The 20,468-nt window shown below is 39.9% G+C and overlaps 1 protein-coding gene across 1 annotated transcript in view; it reads left to right on the top strand.

Moving 5' to 3' along the window:
• Positions 1 to 20,468, top strand: part of CAMK4 (calcium/calmodulin dependent protein kinase IV) — a 263,646-nt gene that overhangs the window by 187,311 nt on the left and 55,867 nt on the right. The window lies entirely within an intron of this gene.

Genomic DNA, 20,468 nt, shown 5'->3' with positions numbered 1-20,468 from the left:
TAACTTATTTATCTTCCTTGGAAGAAAATACCTCAAGGAAATGCCTCAGGATTGAGATGAGTGTCTTCATTTTTGCAAAAACGCATTAAAGTGCCATGAACATGAGGTTATTTAATAGATATGACCTGCCTCTTCTTTGATATCCTTGGATTATGATCTTTAGAAGTTAATTCACAGCTATTCTGTTAGGTTTTAGTTGATGTAATTCTCAGAATCATAGACTTTGAAGTAGGAGAATTAGACAACCTCAAATCAGGATGGGAAATATGTCTAGTTAATAGTGGCACAGCATGAAAGAAAAACACAAGGCCGGGTGTGGTGGCTCACGTCTGTAATCCCAGCACTTTGGGAGGTCAGGGCAGGTGGATCATGAGGTCAGGAGTTCAAGATCAGCTTGGGCAAGATGGTGAAACCCGTTCTCTACTAAAAATACAAAAATTAGCTGGGCACGGTGACAGCCGCATGTAATCCATCTACTTGAGAGGCTGAGGCAAGAGATTCGCTTGAACCTGGGAGGCGGAGGTTGCAGTACGCCAAGATGGCGCCACTGCACTCTAGCCTGGGTGACAGAGCAAGACTCCTTCTTAAAAAAAGAAAAAAAGAAAAACACAAAAACAATACCCCAAAGTATACTAATAGAGAAGTACTCACAGTGTCCTTTTGAGGTCCATAAAGGCATACATTGTTTCTGATTATCATGAATAAAGAGAAAGAAAAAAGTGAGGAATCAAACTATAAGGAAATAAGCTTTTAAGGTTACACATTTTAATTACATTTAAAAAATGCTAATTCCAAGCAAGTATACATAGACCATGAGAGGAAGGATATTATCACAGTATCTTAAAACAAACAACAACAACAACAACAACAAAACAACACTTTACCCTAATTGACAATTTGGCCTGTATGTATTCTGTTCTTATGATATTCAGTGCTCTGAAAAGCTGAAATAATGAACAAGGAATTCTGCCACCCACAATGGCCTCTCTGAGAGGACAGTGTTTTCTTTAGATATATAGATATAGTTTATGTGCAATAGCCTTTACCTACTGCAGGCCACCAGAGAAGGACTTTTAAGAAAGAATGACTAGGCTGTGCATGGTAGCTTATGCCTGTAATCCCAGCACCTTGGGAGGCCGAGGTGGGCGGATCACTTGAGGTCAGGAGTTTGAGACCAGCCTGGCCAGCATGGTGAACCCTCGTCTCTGCTAAAAATACAAAATTAGCTGGGCATGGTCCCAGCTACCCAGGAGGCTGAGGCAGGAGAATCACTTGAACCTGGGAGCCAGAGGTTGTAGTGATCATGCCACTACACTCCAGCCTGGACAACAAAGATTGTACCACTGCACTGCAGCCTGGGCAACAAAGTGAGACTGCATCAAAGAAGAGAGAGAGAGAGAGAGAGAGAGAGAGAGAGAGAGAGAGAGTGGGGGGGGGGGGAGAGAGAGAGAAAGACTCTGTGGGAAATATCAATATCTCATGACTTAAAGGTGAACAGTGATCCTTTCTTTTCTTTTTATGAGTGTTTCTCTGTAAGGATGGTGTATTAGTCTGTTCTCATGCTGCTAATAAAGGTATACCCAAGAGTGAGTAATTTGTAAAGAAAAGAGGTTGAATGGAATCACAGTTCCACATGGCTGAGGAGGCCTCACAATCATGGCAGAAGGCAAAGGAGAAGCAAAGGCATGTCTTACATGGTGGCAGGCAAGAGGACTTTTGCAGGGGAACTCCCATTCATAAAACCATCGGATCTCATGAGACTTATTCACTACCATGAGAATAGTATGGGAAAACCCCTCTGCATAATTCAATTATCTCTAGCTGGCCCCACCCTTGACACATGGGGATTATTTCAATTCAAGGTGAGATTTGGGTGGGGACACAAAGCTTAACCATTTCATTCTGCCCCTGGCCCCTCCCAAATCTCATATCCTCACATTTCAAAACCAATCATGCCTTCCCAACAATCCCCCAAAGTCTTAACTCATTTCAGCATTAACTCAAAAGTCCACAGCCCACAGTCTCAGCTGAGACGAAACAAGTCCCTTCTGCTTATGAGGCTATAAAATCAAAAGCAAGTTAGTTACTTCCTAGATACAGTGGGGATGTATGCATTGGGTAAATGCAGTCATCCGAAATGGGAGAAATTGGCCAAAACATAGGTGCTATAGGCCCTGCAAGTCTGAAATCCAATGGGGCAGTAAAATCTTAAAGCTCTGAAATGATCTCCTTTGACTCACCTCCAGATCATGCTGATGCAAACAGTGGGCTCCCATGGGCATGGGAAGCTCTGCCTCTGTGACTTTTCAGGGTACAGCTTCCCTCCCAGCTGCTTTCATGGGCTGGTGTTGAGTGTCTGTGGCTTTTCCAGGCACATAGTTGAAGTTGTTGGTGGATCTACCATTCTGGGGTCTGGAAGATGGTAGACCCCTGCTCACAGCTCCACTAGGCAGTGCCCCAGTGAGGACTCTTTGTGGGGGCTCCAACCCCATATTTCCCTTCTGCACTGCCCTAGCAGAGGTTTCCTGCAGCATACTTCTGCCTGGGCATCCAGACATTTCCATACATCCACTGAAATCTAGGTGGAAGTTCCCAACCTCAGTTCTTGACTTCTGTGTTCCTGCAGACTCAACACCATGTGGAAGCCACCAAGGCTTGGGGCTTACACCTTATGAAGCAATGACCTGAGTTGTACATTGCCTCATTTTAGCCATGGCTGGAACTGAAGCAGCTGGGACACAGGGCACCATATCCCCGGACTGCACACAGCAGGGGGGCCCTGGGCCAGCCCTATGAAACCATTTTTCCCTCCAAGGCCTCTAGGCCTGTGATGGGAGGGGCTGCTGCAAAGGTCTCTGGCATGCCCTGGAGACATTTTCCACATTGTCTTGGTGATTAACATTTGGCTCCTCATTGCTTATGAAAATTTCTGCAGCAGGCTTGAATTTCTCCCCAGAAAGTGGGATTCTCTTTTCTATCACGTCGGCAGGCTGCAAATTTTCCAAAATTTTATGCTCTGCTTTCTCTTAAACACTTTGCTGCTTGGAAATTTCTTCTGCCAGATACCCTGAATCATCTTTCTCAAGTTCAAGTTTCCACAGATCTCTAGGGCAGGGGCAAAATGCTGCCAGTCTCTTTGCATAGCAAGAGTGACCTTTACTCCAGTTCCCAAGAAGTTCCTCATCTCCATTTGAGTCCACCTCCACCTGGACTTTATTGTCCATATCACTATCAGCATTTTAGTCAAAGCTATTCAACAAATTTCTAGGAAGCTCCAAAGTTTCCCACATCTTCCTGTCTTCTTCTGAGCCCTCTAAACTGTTTCAACCTCTGCCTGTTACCTAGTTCCAAAGTTAATTCCACATTTTTGGGTATCTTTACAGAAGTGCCCTTCTACCTGGTACCAATTTACTGTATTAATCTGTTCTCATGCTGCTGATAAAAACATACCTGAGAGTGGGTAATTTATAAAGGAAAGAGGTTTAATTGACCAACAGTTCCACATGGTTATGGAGGCCTCACAATCATGGCAGAATGGGAAGCAAGACTTGTCTTACATGGTGGCAGTCAACAGGGCTTATGCAGGGGAACTCCCATTTATAAAACCATCGGTTCTCGTGAGACTTATTCACTACCACGAGAACAGTATGGGGAACTGCCCCCAAGATTCAGTTATCTCCACCTAGTCCCACCCCTGACACATGGGGATTATTACAATTTAAGGTGAGATTTGGGTGGAGACACAGTCAAGCCATATCAGATGGTAAAGAGTGAATAACACATCTGTATTTCTGTGTTATTCTTTCATTGATTGTTGATTGGAGGAGGGGCTGGGACCATAAAATTTATTTCCTTACTCTGTGGTAGTAGTTGTTTGCCAAAAAGCTGAAGTATTCCTTTAGGAAATAAAGTTCTATTTTGTATCATATAGGTGTGATGTGAATTTACTATATATATATATATATATATATTTTTTTTTTTTTTTTTTTTTTTTTGGAGACAGAGTCTTGCTCTGTCACCCAGGCTGGAGTGCAGTGGCATGATCTCAGCTCACTGCGAGCTCTGCCTCCTGGGTTCACGCCATTCTCCTGCCTCAGTCTCCCAAGTGACTGGGACTACAGGTGCCCGCCATCACACCCAGCTAATTTTTTGTGTTTTTAGTAGAGATGGGGTTTCACTGTGTTAGCCAGGATAGTCTCGATCTCCTGACCTCCTGATCCGCCCACCTCAGCCTCCCAAAGTGCTGGGATTACAGGCGTGAGCCACCGCACCTGGCCATGAATTTACTATTTAGGATGTCTTTGACCCATAAAAAATAAATTTTTATTTGGTAATGGGTAATTCAAGAATGGTGTTGATAAAATGAACAGTTCTCTGCAATAATCAGGTAGAATACATTTTATTTCTGGGTCAGAATCAGAGCTTCAAGGCAATGCTATAATAATATTCTGTTCACTGCTTGACTGTGGAACTTTGATTTTATTATTATTCAACAGTAATAGCCACATACTTCCTAGGTGTTAGTAGAATCATGTAAAATGGTGGTGTTGAAATTTCCAGACTGAAAAAGAAAGTACCTCCTGGTGCTTCATTTTCTCTTCTCAGATTTTTTTTTTTGTGTGTGTGTTCAATGAAAACACACACACACACAATTTCAAAGTTTTAATGCTTCTAAGAACAAGGAGTATTTGTCAACAATCTTCCAAACTCTAAAAGGAATCAGCATTGGAAAAGGTGAAACTCTAAAAGGAATCAGCATTGGAAAAGGTGAAGATGGGTCCTAAGGCAAGACAGAAGAACCAAGCAGGAGGAGACTTGGGTGTTCTCATTCACACCTACTGAGATCCTTTACCAAGACATGGGCCACAGACAGAGTTAGCGTCCAGCATCTTATTTTATGTGAGCGGCTTTCTCTGAGAGCCAAGTCTGTTTCAAATCGTTTTTTTTCCCCCACCATAGCAAAGCTTGGACTTTAAGTCTCATAAATGCAAAAGAGTGTGGAATGTGACAGCAGTTGTAGGTTGGGCTAAAGGCAGCAGGATCTATGGAAGTATTAGTTCTAAGAGTTGTCAATTCTTATGTAATGCTTTAGGCAAGAGAAGGTAACAGATTGCTCCAAATTATTCAGAAATAAATTCCGCATAGTCAGGTGGAGGAACAGATGACTCTCCACTGTGCATCCAAACCACAACCTGATAGGAAATTGCTGGAGGCTGGAAACATGACAAGAACTGCTTCATTGGAACTTCAGCATAGAAATAAGACAAGTGGATTCTCCTTTGTGATCATCACCATTTACAATTAAGGTAAATGGTGATTTACAATTAAGGTAAATGGTGATGATCACAAAGGAGAATCCACTTGTCTTTTCTATTGGCAAACATCAGACTTGCATTAATCCTTTTTAATTAAGTTTGGTAAAGAGGAATAAAAAATATGAACTTTTCAAAATATCCTAAAATAAAAAAACAGGAAGAAATTTGTCTTCAAGATATAGTGTAACAGCATACTTTTGGAAAAACACATTAAAAGGGTATGGAAGATATCTTTTAAAAGCATCTGCTTTGTTTATTCAAAAAGATCCATGTGTTTTGACATTGAAACAAGCTTGATGTTTAAGAAGTTATTAATAAATCACCAGCTTGAAATAAAAATAAAGCTCTGCTTAGGTAGGAGCATAAATGAAAAGGAAGCATAATATAATAAAAGTTTCCAGAAACCAAATTAAAAAATTAAAATCTGAACTAAAAATAGTAAAGTGCAGAATTGAAGTTGTAGGTAATTGAGTTATTTATTCAGATGCAAAATGTAATAAGCTTTACAAAAATGCAGGAAGAAAAGAGAAAAGATGCCACTAATAAGAAAGTTGATAGTAGATATGGGAACAGTCTAAAAAAACAGTTTTCCCAAAGAGGAGATGAGCGGTCTATAAAACAGAGACAGTAGTTAAGGATATAATAAGAAACCGTTTTTTCATGCCAAAAAAAAAAAAAAAAATTACTCCATGTCTCATTTTAGTCAAAACTGAGTAAACTGATAAGCATCCAGATTTTCCCCGTTGTTTTTGAACATTTCAAAAATAATAGCAGCATTTTAAACAGAATGCCAGAAGAAGATAAACAATATACTGGAAGGACAAAATCAAATCAGCCTCAGACCTCAAACCAGTATTTAACACTAGAGGACAATAGAACAAGTGTCTACAGAGAAGAATGCATTGTAATCCATGAATTCTATAACCACTAAATTGTCATTCATATGTAAAAGCAGCAAACATTCTGAAACATCTATAATATATAAGTAAGGTAGGAGACGGGACTTAACTCTGGAGGCAGGTCTCGAGTACTGGACCAAATTGAGGACTACCTAGAGCAGAGACTTGGTGGATGCAGTTTTCTATAAGACACAGCTGCCAGTGTGTCATGTTAGTTTATCACTGCCATGACTACACCCAGAAGTTACCACCTCTTGCCATGATAATAACCCTATGACCCAAAAGTTACCACCCTTTTCCTAGAAATTTGTACATAATCCAACCCTTAATTTATATGTAATTAAAAGTTGGTATAAGTATGACTGCAGAATTGCCTCTGAGCTGCTACTCTGGACACATTGACTATGTGGTAGCTCTGCTCTTCAAGAAGCAGTAATTGTTCTACTGCTGTACACCGCTGCTTCAATAAAAGTTGCTGTCTAACATCATGGGTTCACCCTTGGATTCTTTCCTGGGTAAAGCCAAGAACCCTCCCAAGCTAAGCCTCAGTTTGGGAGCTTGCCTGTCCTACATCATCAGTATTCAGAAAACCTACCTAATATTAATTTTCTAATGGGAAATAAATATTTTAATGATATATTTCAGCCAACTAATAAATAAAAGTAAGATTTTAAATGGGAAAATTGTCATATAAAAGACTTGGAGGCAATTATTAAAATTATTATGGAGCTGGCCAGGCACAGTGGCTCATGCCTGTAATCCCAGCACTTTGGAGGCTGAGGCAGGCAGATCTTGAGGTCAGGAGTTCGAGACCAGCCTGGCCAATATGGTGAAACACTGTCTCTACTAAAAATACAAAACATAGCCAGGGATGGTGTTGTGCACCTGTAGTTCCAGCTACTCGGGAGGCTAAGGCAGAAGAATCACTTGAACTCAGGAGGTGGAGGTTGCAGTGAGCCGAGATCACACCACTGCAACTGCACTCTAGCCTGGGCGATAGAACAAGACTCCATCTCAAAAAAAAAAAAAAAAAAAAAAAAAAAATTATTATGGAGCTAAAGCTATGAATTGTTATAAAACTTAATGCAGTTGTGAAAGAATATTGAAATAGAAAACACATAATGTAAAAAATAACCCAAAAAGTTAATGTAAGTTTTTTAAAGTGAAAAAAGAACAAAAGTATAAAAAGTGTCGTAAACTGATAATAAATTAGAAATTTAAACATAAATGTATATGTATATATTGATAACTATGATAATGGTCAACTAAAATTATCTTCAAAACTTATAGCAAGAACACTATATATCAAAACTTTTATCATTCTGTTTCTGAAGCAAATTTGTAACTTTGAATAAAAACTGCTCCCAATTTTTACAACCCTTCACTTGCTGTGAGTCAGATATTGGACTTAGAAGTCAGGTCCAGGGGCTGGGCGTGGTGGCACATGCCTGTAATCCCAGCACGTTGGGAGGCCAAGACGGACGGATCACGAGGTCAGGTGATCGAGACCATCCTGGCTAACATGGTGAAACCCTGTCTCGACTAAAAATACAAAAAAAATTAGCCGCCGGATGTGGTAGCGGGCGCCTGTAGTCCCAGCTACTCCGGAGACTGAGGCAGGAGAATGGCGAGAACCCGGAAGGCAGAGCTTGCAGTGAGCCGAGATCGCGCCACTGCACTCCAGCCTGGGCTTTGAGACTCCGTCTCAAAAAAATAAAAAAGTCAGGTCCAGGGTTAAATAAGTGACTGAGATGGTGCTAACTTCAGAATTTGTCTCCCCTCAAAACCCTTTGTTACTCCCAAAGCCCAGATTATTGCCTGATGCTCTGCCTCTCTCCTTAGAAAAAAAAATTAGTTCTTTGTACAAATAGATTCGGGCTGCCAAAACTTTAAGCAAATATATCTAAACCTTAGACTTAGGCCGGGCACGGTGGCTCACGCCTGTAATCCCAACACTTTGGGAGACCGAGGCGGGCGGATCACGAGGTCAGGAGATCGAGACCATCTTGGCTAACACGGTGAAACCCCGTCTCTACTAAAAACACAAAAAACTAGCCAGGTGAGGTGGCGGGCGCCTGTAGTCCCAGCTACTCGGGAGACTGAGGCAGGAGAATCACCAGAACCCGGGAGGCGGAGCTTGCAGTGAGCTGCGATCGCACCACTGCACTCTAGCCTGGGCGACAGAGCTAGACTCCATCTCAAAAAAAGAAATGTATCACTTAGACTAGATTGCAACATCCCCCTCTTCTTTCCCCACTTCTCCACTTCTCAAGCAGCAGCAGCAGCAGCAGCACCACCATCCACAATACATTACCGGATTAATGATTTAAATCAACACCAAACACCAACATCTTTAGTAATATCAAAGATATGGCAAAAATGCCTCCATTACCACTATTAATTAACATAATTTTGCTAGCCTGATTCAGGGTAATAAGATATGACATAGAAACAGAATAAAATAGAAAAGGATAAAATGAAACAATTATTTACATATGATAAGATTGTGTTCTTGGAAAAGCAAAATCTACTGGATTGTAGAAGCAATGAAAAGTATTGTGGTCAAATAAAAAGTATTTTAAAACCAATTTTGAGCCTATGTAACAGGAAAAATAAGTTAGAAAATGGAATAGAAAAGTCTATATTAGTACTAAAACTATTTAATAGCTAGGAATAAATTGTCAAAAAATGAATGAGACCTGTATAAATAAAATTACAGCATTTAAAGAAAGACATAGTAGAAGACATTTATACCATATCCCCAAGTTTCAGATATTTTAGAGATATCATTTCTTCCCAAATTAATTTAATGCTATTAGAATTCAGCAAGGTTTTGTTTTGGGATCCAATAAAGTAATTGTAAAATTCATCTGGAAGAATAGTCTTAGACACAAAAAGAATAAGGAAGAGGACATTTCTCTGCCAGATATAAAAATGTTATATAGTGCCCCTGTCATCGTAGGTTTCACTTTCCACTATTTCATTTATCTGTGGTCAGCTGCTGACTAAAAATATTAAATGAAAAGTTCTGGAAATAAATAATTCATAAGTTTTAAGTTGTGATCTGCCCTGACCTGAGTAGCCCAGTGAAATTTTGCACCTCGGGCTCTGCCCCACCCAGGACGTGACTCCTCCCTCTGTCCAGCATATCCATGCTGTATACCCTCATGCCCTTTCATCACTTAGCAGCCATCTTGATGATCAGATCAACTGTGGCAGTATGGCAGTGCTTTTGCTCAGGGAACCCTTATTTTACTTAATAGTGTCCCCAAAGTACAAGAGTAGTGATACTGCCAATTCAGAATGCCAACGAGAGCTGTAAAGTGCTTCCTTTAAGTGAAAAGGTGATAGTTATTGACTTAATAAGGAAAAAAAATTATATGCTAAGGTTACTAAGGCCTACAGTAAAAATATTTTCTAGCCACAAAATTATAGATGGGAAAAGAAATTCGTGCACAGTATATATAGGGTTCAGTATTATCCATGGTTTCAGGCATCTACTGGAGGGCTTAGAATGTATTCCCCAGAGTTAAAGGGAACTAGTACGTTGCAAAGAAAGATCAATGGAATACAGTAGATACTTGAGCAAGAAACTCTAGTTTCATACAGATTTGATACAGTGGGTCCTCTGTACCTGTATAAATCTCCAGGTTCCACATCCATGGATCTAGTCAACCTTGGCTCAAAAATATTTGGGAAAAAAAAAAACAAAAAATAAAGAATAACAAAATAACAAATAAAAAACAATGCAGTATAGCAACTATTTACATAGCATTTACATTATACGAGTTATTATACGTAATCTACAGATGATTTGAAGTATACAAGAAGATGTGTGTAGGTTGTATGCAAACACTACACCATTTTACATAAGGGACCTAAGCATCCCTGAATGTTGGTGTCTGTGTGGGCCTTGGAACCAATCCCTCAGGGATACTGAGAGAAGACTGCATAAAGGCATCTACATGAATAGCAAGAAAATGATATTCTAGTAACTGCTGTTGGGGATGTTAAATATTTGGTGGAATAAAAGTTAGATTCTTATTATGATATACCAAAATAATTTCCAGATAAATTAAATAGAAAAGTAACTATAAACTATGAATATATATGAACAAACTCCCATATTCATGCACATACATAAAGACACACACACAAACAAGACTGGAAACAAAACCGTTAACAGTGGTTATTTCTTGCCAGAGGAATATTACATTATATTAATATTTTCTGCATTTTAGAATCTTCCACATCTCTATAATGAACACATATTGCTTTTAATAAATAATAAATATTGTTGAACAACAAAGATGGAATTATCCAGAGAAAGGATATTAATTACAAATGAGTAAAATATATGAATAAGAAATGGTTGTCTGCTTTAAGGTTACAGGAATATTCCAAGATGCATAGAACCTCAAGATGATGGATATACCATCAGACCCCCTGGGTTTGAGATTTTGTTCCACCTTTGTTTCACCGGGTGTGAGAACCTTGGGACCTCTCATTTATAAAGCAGAAATAATAAGGATGCTGTGAAAGTCATTGAGTTTGCATGTGAACTATTTCCAATAGTGTGAGACACATAGAAAGCATTCAAAAACCATTAACTACTGCTATATGCAAGAAACTTAGCTAAAAAGTTCATTATAATTTGAAGGACTGAGAAATTAGGAAGTCACTACTATTAACAAATTAATACCATAATACTAATCTTATAATTGTGTTATAAATTGTGAATAAATTAATATTATTCAAATTTAGAGTGGAATTTTGACATCTTCCACGTGTTATGAACATTCATAGTCAAAAGTAAGGACAACTGCTTAGGTGTTCAGCCAGTCTTCCAAAAGACGAGTGATGATGCTTTAAAGTGTGTAATTGGAACTATTTCGGTATAAATATTGGATTCAATTTATCAACTTAATTTTTTTATTTGTATATATTTGTTTATTTTAGAGACACAGTCTCACTCTGTCACCAAGGCTGGAGTGCAGTGGTGCAGCCAGAGCTTACTGCAGCCTCAGTCTTCTGTGCTCAAGCAGTCTCCCACTTCTGCCTCTTGAGTGGTTGAGACTATAGGCATGTGCCATCACACCCAGCTAATTTTTTGGTTTTTTTGAGACAAAGTCTCACTCTGTCACCCTGGAGTGCAGTGGCGTGATCTCAGCACCTCCGCCCTCCGGGTTCAAGCGATTCTAGTGCCTCAGCCTCCCAAGTAGCTAGGATTACAGGCGCCCACCACCATGCCTGGCTAATGTTTGTATTTTTAGTAGAGACGGGGTTTTACCATGTTGGCCAGGCTGGTCTGAAACTCCTGACCTCAGATGATCCACCCGCCTTGGCCTCCCAAAGTGCTGGGATTACAGGCATGAGTCACCGTGTCTGGCCCCAGCTAATTAAAAAAAGAAAAATGTAAAGAAGGGGTCTCACTCTGTTGCCCAGGGTGACCTCAAACTGGGCTCAAGTGATCCTCCTGCCTTGGATTCCTGAAATACTGGGATTACAGATGTCAACCCCCGTGCCTGACCAATTTATCAACTTTGAAATTAACAAATTAGTATGCTTGTTCAACTCAAAATGATTATAGGAAATTTCCAGATATTTGACTCTGCAATAAGATCTCCATGACAAATGCTTTTAAAAGCAAGCGTGATTCTACACTTGCTAAGCCTTGTGTTATCTAATAATTCAAAACATCCGTATATTACCTTAGTTTGCTGACTTCTGGTTGTATCTTTTACCCTGGTGATATATTTTTGTATTTGCACTTTAACCTGTTTTGTCATTGGAGACTACTGTAATGTTTTATTGTGATTTTTGAATGTCAATTTCCACCAATGCAGTTTTGTGATATTTATAACTGATATTTTGGAGTTCTTTTTTAGGAGAATATCATTACTGGGGATTTTCATCTGGGGAAGTCCTAAAAATATATCTGCATTCCTCAGCACAAACCCTAGGTCATAGCCTGTGTACACTGAGCCTGTCATGGAAACAGAAGGTTAACTTGATTTTCTGGTTTTAGTTATTGTCTTTAATCCCATCCCAACTATGTAGCTTCTGAATAAGGGATGTTCCCAAAAGTGTAGTTTTTTCCACTTTGACTAAGATGCAGAGTTTCTCAAAGGGAGCAATAAGAATGCTAGTTTCATTTGGGCAGGGCAATTTCTTTATAAATGTTTAGCATCCCTGGCCGCAACACCATGAATGCCAGTAGGAGGCCCAAAAACTGTAACTGCAAAAATGACAAACACCTTCACACAATTATAAATGCATCCAAGTGGGAAATTCCCCTTAACTTAATCTTTTTTCTCTTCATTTCTTAGTTAGCTGGATTTAGTCAGTAGTTATTTCTGTTTTGCTTAGGTTTATCTTGTTTTTTCTGTTTGTTTGTTTCCAGAAGGACATATCGGCATTATATTCCCCAAGTTTTTTCACGATTTCTAATGATTATGTTGAAAGACATTGATGTGGTTTGGCTGTGTCTCCACCCAAATCTCATCTTGAATTCTAGCTCCCATAATCTTCATGTGTCGTGGGAGGGACGCTGTTGGAGGTAACTGAATCATGGGGTCAATTTTTCCCATGCTGTTCTTATGATAGTGAATAAGTCTCACAAGATTTGATGATTTTATAAAGGACAGTTCCCTTGCACACACTCTCTTGTCTGCTGCCATGTAAGATGTGCCTTTGCTCTTCCTTCACCTTCCTCCATGATTGTGAGGCCTCCACAGCCATGTGGAACTGTGAGTCCATTAAACCTCTTTTACTTATAAATTACCCAGGCTCGGGTATGTCTTTATTAGGAGTGTGAGAACGGACTAATACAGACATCTTAAAATATGTGTGGGACACTTGGTTCTAACCTTAGCAGTCTATACTTATTCATCCCTGTATTCTTCTTGCACTGAAAGTTGCCTTGCAGAAATCTGACACAAACTTGCTATTTCCCTTTGTATAGATGATCTGCTTTCTTCTATCTGGAGGTCTAAGAATGCCTTCTTTATACTTGAAGTTCAGTAACGATCAGGTGCTTGCCAGTTTTTCATGGCTGTTTTCCTATGAGGAAAGTAGTAATACTATTTCCCCATGTCATTATTTATACAATTATGAACAAACTGAAGCTCAGACATGGGCCTTTGCATAGTTGCTCACCAGTGAAACCCCAGGCTGTTAAAACTCCTGTTCTAAGCTTAACCACAACAGGTAAGCATCTATAGAAGTCTTCTTAGCCTTTGGAGTTCTGAGTCTTTTAAGTCTCATTCTGTACAAATGTCCACTAATTTAAGCAGTCTTGTGGGATTTTTATAATTTTCCTCATTTGTCTGTTTAAATCAAAGCAGATGGAACATTTGGACTATTTTCGTTTCTATGACTTCCTGGCCCATTTCTTAATGTCTGAAAACAACTATCTTTAATCAAAGATTCTACCCTCTCCTTCCTTCACCTATAATAAATTCTAAAGCTAAATGTATATATTTGTATTTTTTTTCTCTTCCCAGGAGTTAGAAATTAATCATTTCAACAGATTCACTCTCTCTCCTGAAATTCTGTGGCATTTTGTACTTGTTGTAGCACTTACCATGCTATATTGTGATTATACACAGGCCTGTCTCCTGTGATAGGTTGGGTCATCTCCAGACTAGGAATGATGATTTATTCATCTCTATCTGTTATTCTTTTCCTCTACCATCCACCACCATCCCCATACACCCCATATACCTTTTTGTATTCATACCATGGAACAGGCACAATAAATATTCATTGACTTGAATCTAATTATTTACAAAAACTCGTTTAGGATCCTAGCATTTTGAGTGCTGGGAATATTTTAGAACTGGCCTTATATCCATGGTTTCTAAAGGAAAATGAGGCTCCAAATATGTTTAATTATTCAAGAAACTGTTAAATCACATTATTTTCAAAAATGATAGTACCAATCTAACTCTGCAGGAGAGCACTTTCCATGGAAAATAATGGCTTTTAAAATCTAAATAAAGATACATGGCACATTCCACTATATTTTGAAAAACAAATCTAATTTTATAGAACTTGACATGATAGATACAGGGGAAAATCTAAGTTGAAAACATAATTTTTCACAAATACACTTTGCATTCCAGTCTTGGTTTCTACTTCTCACAATTTAACGTTGAAACACATACATTTCTATGAATAATATGTTGAACGTGCTATAGGTTCTGACCATCTGTGCAATTTATCCTTTGAAATGTTCCCTTGAATGTTGGAACCATTCCAGAACCTTCTACCTCTTGCCTATAAAATTGCTGTTGCAGAAACTTAGCCACACTCAAGATTTAATGGCTCTGGATCCTGTAGATTTCCAGAAGTACCATCTTATTTTAAGTTGAATATCACTGAGGGAGAGCCTTGTTACACACTGATTCACAACATTTATTATACCTTCAGTTCTTCATATAAAATGGGCCATTTAGGAAGGGGGCTAAATGCTTTTGCTCTATTCTTCTTTGTTTTTTTTGGGTTTTTTTGTTTTTTTTTTTTTTTGAAAGGTGATGGACTCTTAGGAGGAGTACATATTTGGAATATATGTGACTCAATAACAATCTCAGTAATAAGTAGTCCCAGACATCACTCCCGTGACTTATTAAGCACCTACTGTGGACCAAGCTTTAGCTAAAAGCCCTAAGTACATCATTTCACTGAATCTTTATACCCATAAGGTTATCAGGCCCATTATACAGATTCATTTTACAGATGAAGAGACCAGGACTCAGAGAGGTTAAGTAACTTTTCCAAGATCACACAGCTGGTTCATGGAAGAAGCCAGGATTAGAACCTTAAATGAGTGACTCTAGAGTTTATATCCTTAATCCTTTTGCCATCTCTCACCCACTACTATGCCCTGCTATAGACTATACTGGGCCAAAATCCAGAGACACAGATGAGCAGGCAGAGTCCTAACCATGGTAGGAATTCAGGGGGTAAGATTGAAATTAGACAAGTGAGATGCATCCATTTTAAAAGTCACATAGCAGGAAAAAATGTCATACATCTTTAAAAGACACAAGTGCCGGGCATGGTGGCTCACTCCTGTAATCCCAGCACTTTGGGAGGCTGAGGTGAGCGGATCACGAGGTCAGGAGATTGAGACTATCCTGGCTAACACGGTGAAACCCCGTCTCTACTAAAAATACAAAAAATTAGCCGGGTGTGGTGGCGGGCGCCTGTAGTCCCAGCTACTTAGGAGGCTAAGGCAGAAGAATGGCGTGAACCCGGGAGGTGGAGCTTGCAGTGAGCCGAGACCGTGCCACTGCACTCCAGCCTGGGCGACAGAGCGAGACTCCATCTCGGAAAAAAAAAAAAAAAAAAGACACAGGTGCACTGCACCGGGTGTGCCTGTTTACAATTTCCTCCACTTTTTTTTACTTTTGGACTCAGTTCTTGAAAACTACTTATTTGCCATAGTGAAAGGGAATCACATTACATGCTGTAATTTGAAAAATTAAATGTCTCAAATTAAGAATATATGAATCTTCTATTCTTTTTTTTTTTTTTTTTTTTTTTGAGATGGAGTCTCACTCTGTTGCCCAGGCTGGAGTGCAGTGGTGCGATCTCGGCTCATTGCAAGCTCTGCCTCCCAGGTTCATGCCATTCTCCTGCCTCAGCCTCCCGAGTAGCTGGACTACAGGTACCCACCACCACACCCAGCTAATTTTTTTTTTTTTTTAATATTCTTAATAGAGACGGGGTTTCACTGTGTTAGCCAGGATGGTCTTGATCTCCTGACCTTGTGATCCACCCACCTCGGCCTCCCAAATTTCTGGGATTACAGGCATGAGCTACTGCACCCAGCCTCATCTTCTATTCTTTTTAGGTCAGGAGTGGGTGGGAATAGTAATAGTTCCACAGGTGCAACTCTTCCAGGTATGATTAGCTGTGTAAATTGGTCAATATGTGGAATGATGAAAGAATCAAAAGTTGAACATCCCAGCTGGGCGTGGTGGCTCATGCCTGTAATCCCAGCACTCTGGGAGGCAGAGGTGGGCAGATCACCTGAGGTCACGAGTTCGAGACTAGCCTGGCCAACATGGCAAAACCCTATCTCTACTGAAAATACAAAAATTAGCTGGGGGTGGTGGCACACACCTGTAGCCCAGCTATTTGGGAGACTGAGGCGGGAGGATGGCTTGAACCCAGGAGGCGGAGGTTTCAGTGAGATGAGATCACTCCACTGCACTCCAGCCTGGGTGACAGAGAAAAAAAAAAAAAAAAGTTGAACATCCCTGATGTGAGTCAATAGAGATTGGGTAGAAGATATATTTAAATCTTTGTAGCCAACTGCAACTTTCATTCAATTATTATATTTCTTCACAAGTAGTTGCCCATTTATGCCAGTTTTGTGAGATCATAAAACATAGTGCAGTCCCCGTGGGCTGATGAATCAGGCTGGTCTCACCTGGCACAGGTGGCGCCAGAGCCTGTGCATAACAAGGCTGACTTCCAGGCATAGCAGCTTCCTGTGCTTTCAAAATGTAAGCACCTGCCACCACCTCCTTCCAGATTTTGTAGAACAGTTCCTTTTTCCCTTGAATTAAGTCTAGCCACAAATAGAAAGACTTCTGAGCACATAGTTTGGCAGGATTCATAACTTTTTTCATTCATTTACCCAGCTTTTTAAAGTAACAGGAAATGATGAGAAAGAAAAGCGAAAAGGAATTAGCATGGTTTGTTATGACAAGTATAACCAATAGTGTATAAAAATAATCATTTTGGCATTGAAGAATTTATTAAGTAACTTATTAGCTTTGCATATAACTAAAATCTTATTCCCTATAAACACCAGAAAGCACATGTATATTCACATGAAATTTTCATGTGATGAACAATGTATTAAGATGCATTTAATTTGGTTTTAATATTACATTTCTACCTTAATACCATATCACCTCAGGAATTTTATTAATAGCTTTGAAATGTATCACGAGTTCTAAAGGAATAGATACTTTTTTAAACAATGTCATTCAACCTGAATTGGCAATATCAGACAATTTAAAGAATAGTGTGATGCTATATGGAGTTCAAATTCATGATAGAACATTTTTGTATTTTTAATCCTTGAATCCTTGAAATCATTAATATATCTTATATTCATGTGTAAAGAACTTGAAAAGCCATAACAATTTTTTAAGTACTCCAAATTTAAAAAAAAATTTTCAATAACTAGGCTCTTTTATCTGATTTTACATATCATTGATCATATCAAATGATGCATTATTGAAAAGGACTGACTTTGAGATCTAACATAAGCAATGTTAATAACAAACAATTTTGCAGCATGTTTATGGGCAAATTAAAAATTAAAATTCTATTGTGTAAATATTCATAAAGCAAGAGATGTTCTGTTAAAGTGAATTTTTATGTACCTCAAGTAGAGAAAGTAGACGTCACAGATGGGTGATAACAATACAGTTATTCTTCATATATGCGTTATCCAAAAATTACACTGTGAACATAATTTTAAATTACTTAGTAAAGAATGTAAGATTTGGAGCAGAGAAAGACAGTGCACCGATCATCATCTCCCCTTCCTCTGCAAAGACACCAAGTCAACAGTTATCTACACAGAAAAGAGCACCTTCATAAGAACCCCAAATCAGGTGAGCACTCATAGTACCTGGTTTTATCTCGCTGCGAGTGGCACTGAAGAGATTAAAATCAGTCGTGAATCACTGATGCCACCCCTCCCCCACCCCCAATGGTACCAGCATGGTAAGGAGAGCATCTCTGGGTGCTGGGGGAGGGAGAACACAGCAATCGTGAGGCACTGGACTCAGTGCTGTCCTGTTAGAACAGAAAGGAAACCCCAACCAAATTCAGCTGATGCCCGCCCATGGAGGGAACACTTAAACCAGTGCTAGTCAGAGGGAAATTGTGGATCCCAGTGGTCTGAACTTGAGTTCCCACAAACCTCACCACCCTGGGCTACAGCACTCTGAGCCTCCAGATAAACTTGCAAGACAGTCTAGGCCACAAGGACTGCGACTCTTACAAGAGGCCTAGTGCTGAATTACGTCCAGAGACAGTGGACTGGAGAGGGCAGGCGACATATTGAAAGATCAGCTGAGGCAGCCAAAGGAGTGCTGGCATCACTCCTCCCCTAACCCCAGGCTTACAGCTCCAAAAGACACCCCTTCCTTCTGCTTAAGGAGAGGAGAGGAAGGAGTTAGAAGGACTTTATCTTGCATCTAGGATACCAGCTCAGCCACAGCAGGATAGGGCACCAGTCAGAGTTGTGAGGTGCCCATTCCAGGCCCTAGCTCCCAGACAACATTTCTAAACACACTCTGGGCCAGAAGGGAACCTGATGCCTTGAAAGAAAGGACCCAGTCCTGACAGTATTCATCACCTGCTAATGGAAGGGCCCTTGATCCCTGAATAACCAGCAGCAATACATGGGTACTACATCGAGGACCTTAGCCTGTGAAAGTATCTGGCTTCAGATACCACCACCGCCGCAGTGGGTAGAGCACCAAGTGGGTTCTTGGCATCCCTGATTCCAGAACTTGACTCTTGGGTGGCATTTTTGGACCTGGCCTACCCCAGAGGGGAGCCGACTGCCATGAATGGTGAGCCCCAGGACAGGTAGCATTCACGACAAGCTGACTTAAGATAAATTGGGCCTTAAAGGAACATTGACAGTAGTCTGGCACTCCTTGTGGCCTGGGGTGGTAGTGGCTTTGGGCTGCTCTGCTTTTCAAAAGGGAAGGAAAGAGTGGGAAGGACTGTGTCTTGTGGTTTGAGTGCCAGCTCAGCTGCAATACAATAGAATAATAGAATACCAGGTAGACTTCTAAGGTTTTTTACTATAGTTCCTGACTGCTAGACAGCACTTCTGGACCCAACTGGGGCCTGGGGACCTCACTGCCCTGAAGGGAAGGTTACAGGCCTGGCTGGCTTTGCCACATGCTGACTATAGATCCCCAGAACCTTGAGTGAATGTAGGCAGTAGCCAGAGTATGGTTACAGCAGGGCTTGGGCAAGACCCAGCGCTGTGCTGGCTTCAGGTCTGGCCCAGCACAGTCATACCGGTGGTGGCCACAGGGGTGCTTGTGTCACTCCATGCCCAGATTTAGGTGGCTCAGAACAAATAGAGAGACTGTATTTGGGAGAACGTAAGGAAAGGGAACAAGAGTCTCTGCCTGATAATCCAGAGAATTCTCCCGTATCTTGTCCAAGACCATCAAGGAGGTACCTCTACAAGTCTGCAAGAACCACAATGTTGCTGGTCTTGGCATGCCCCCTAAAGTAGATACAGCTTAGATCACTACACCCAAGTCCTTTCAAATATCTGGAAAGACTCCTTAAGAAGAACAGCTACAAATAAGCCCACACAGTGACAACTACAATAAATACCTAATCCAATGCCCAGATACCAATGAACATCTGCTAGCATCAGCACTATCCAGGAAAACATAACCTTACCAAATGAACTAAATAAGGCACCAGGGACCAATTCTGGAGAAACAGAGATATGTGACCTTTCAGACAGAAAATTCAAAATAGACGTGTTGAGGAAACTTAAAGAAATTCAAGATAACACAGAGAAGGAAGTCAGAATTCTGTCAGATAAATTTAACAAAGAAATTGAAATAATTAGAATCAAGCTGAAGTTCTGGGGCAGAAAAATGCAATTGACATGTTGAAGAATGCATCAGAATCCTTTAATAGCAGAATGGATCAATCAGAAGAAAGAATTAGTGAGCTTGAAGATAGGCTAATTGAAAATACATAGAGGAGACAAAAGAATAAAAAACAATGAAGCATGCCTATGGGATCTAGAAAATAGTCTGAAAAGGGCAAATCTGAAGAGGAGGTAGAGAAAGAGCTATGGATAGAAAGTTTATTCAAAGGGATAATAACAGAGAACTTCCCAAACCTAGAGAAAGATATCAATATACAAGTACAAGGAAGTTATAGAACACTAAGATTTAACTTCTTGAAGACTACTTCAAGGCATTTAATATTCCAACTCTGAAAGGTCAAGAAATGTCTTGAAACAAATGAAAATGGAAACACGACATATCAAAATCTATGAGATACAGCAAAACAGTACTCAGAGGGAAGTTTTTAGCTATATGTACCTACATCAGAAAAGAGGAATAATTTCATGTAAATAATTTGACAGTGCACCTTAAAGAATTAGAAAAGCAAGAGCAAACCAAACCCAAAATTAGTAGAAGAAAAGTAATAAACATCAGAGCAGAAACAA

This window comes from Chlorocebus sabaeus, chromosome 23, assembly GCF_047675955.1.
Source record: "Chlorocebus sabaeus isolate Y175 chromosome 23, mChlSab1.0.hap1, whole genome shotgun sequence".
NCBI classification, from domain to species: Eukaryota; Metazoa; Chordata; class Mammalia; order Primates; family Cercopithecidae; genus Chlorocebus; species Chlorocebus sabaeus.
This window is presented reverse-complemented; position numbering and strand designations above follow the sequence as displayed.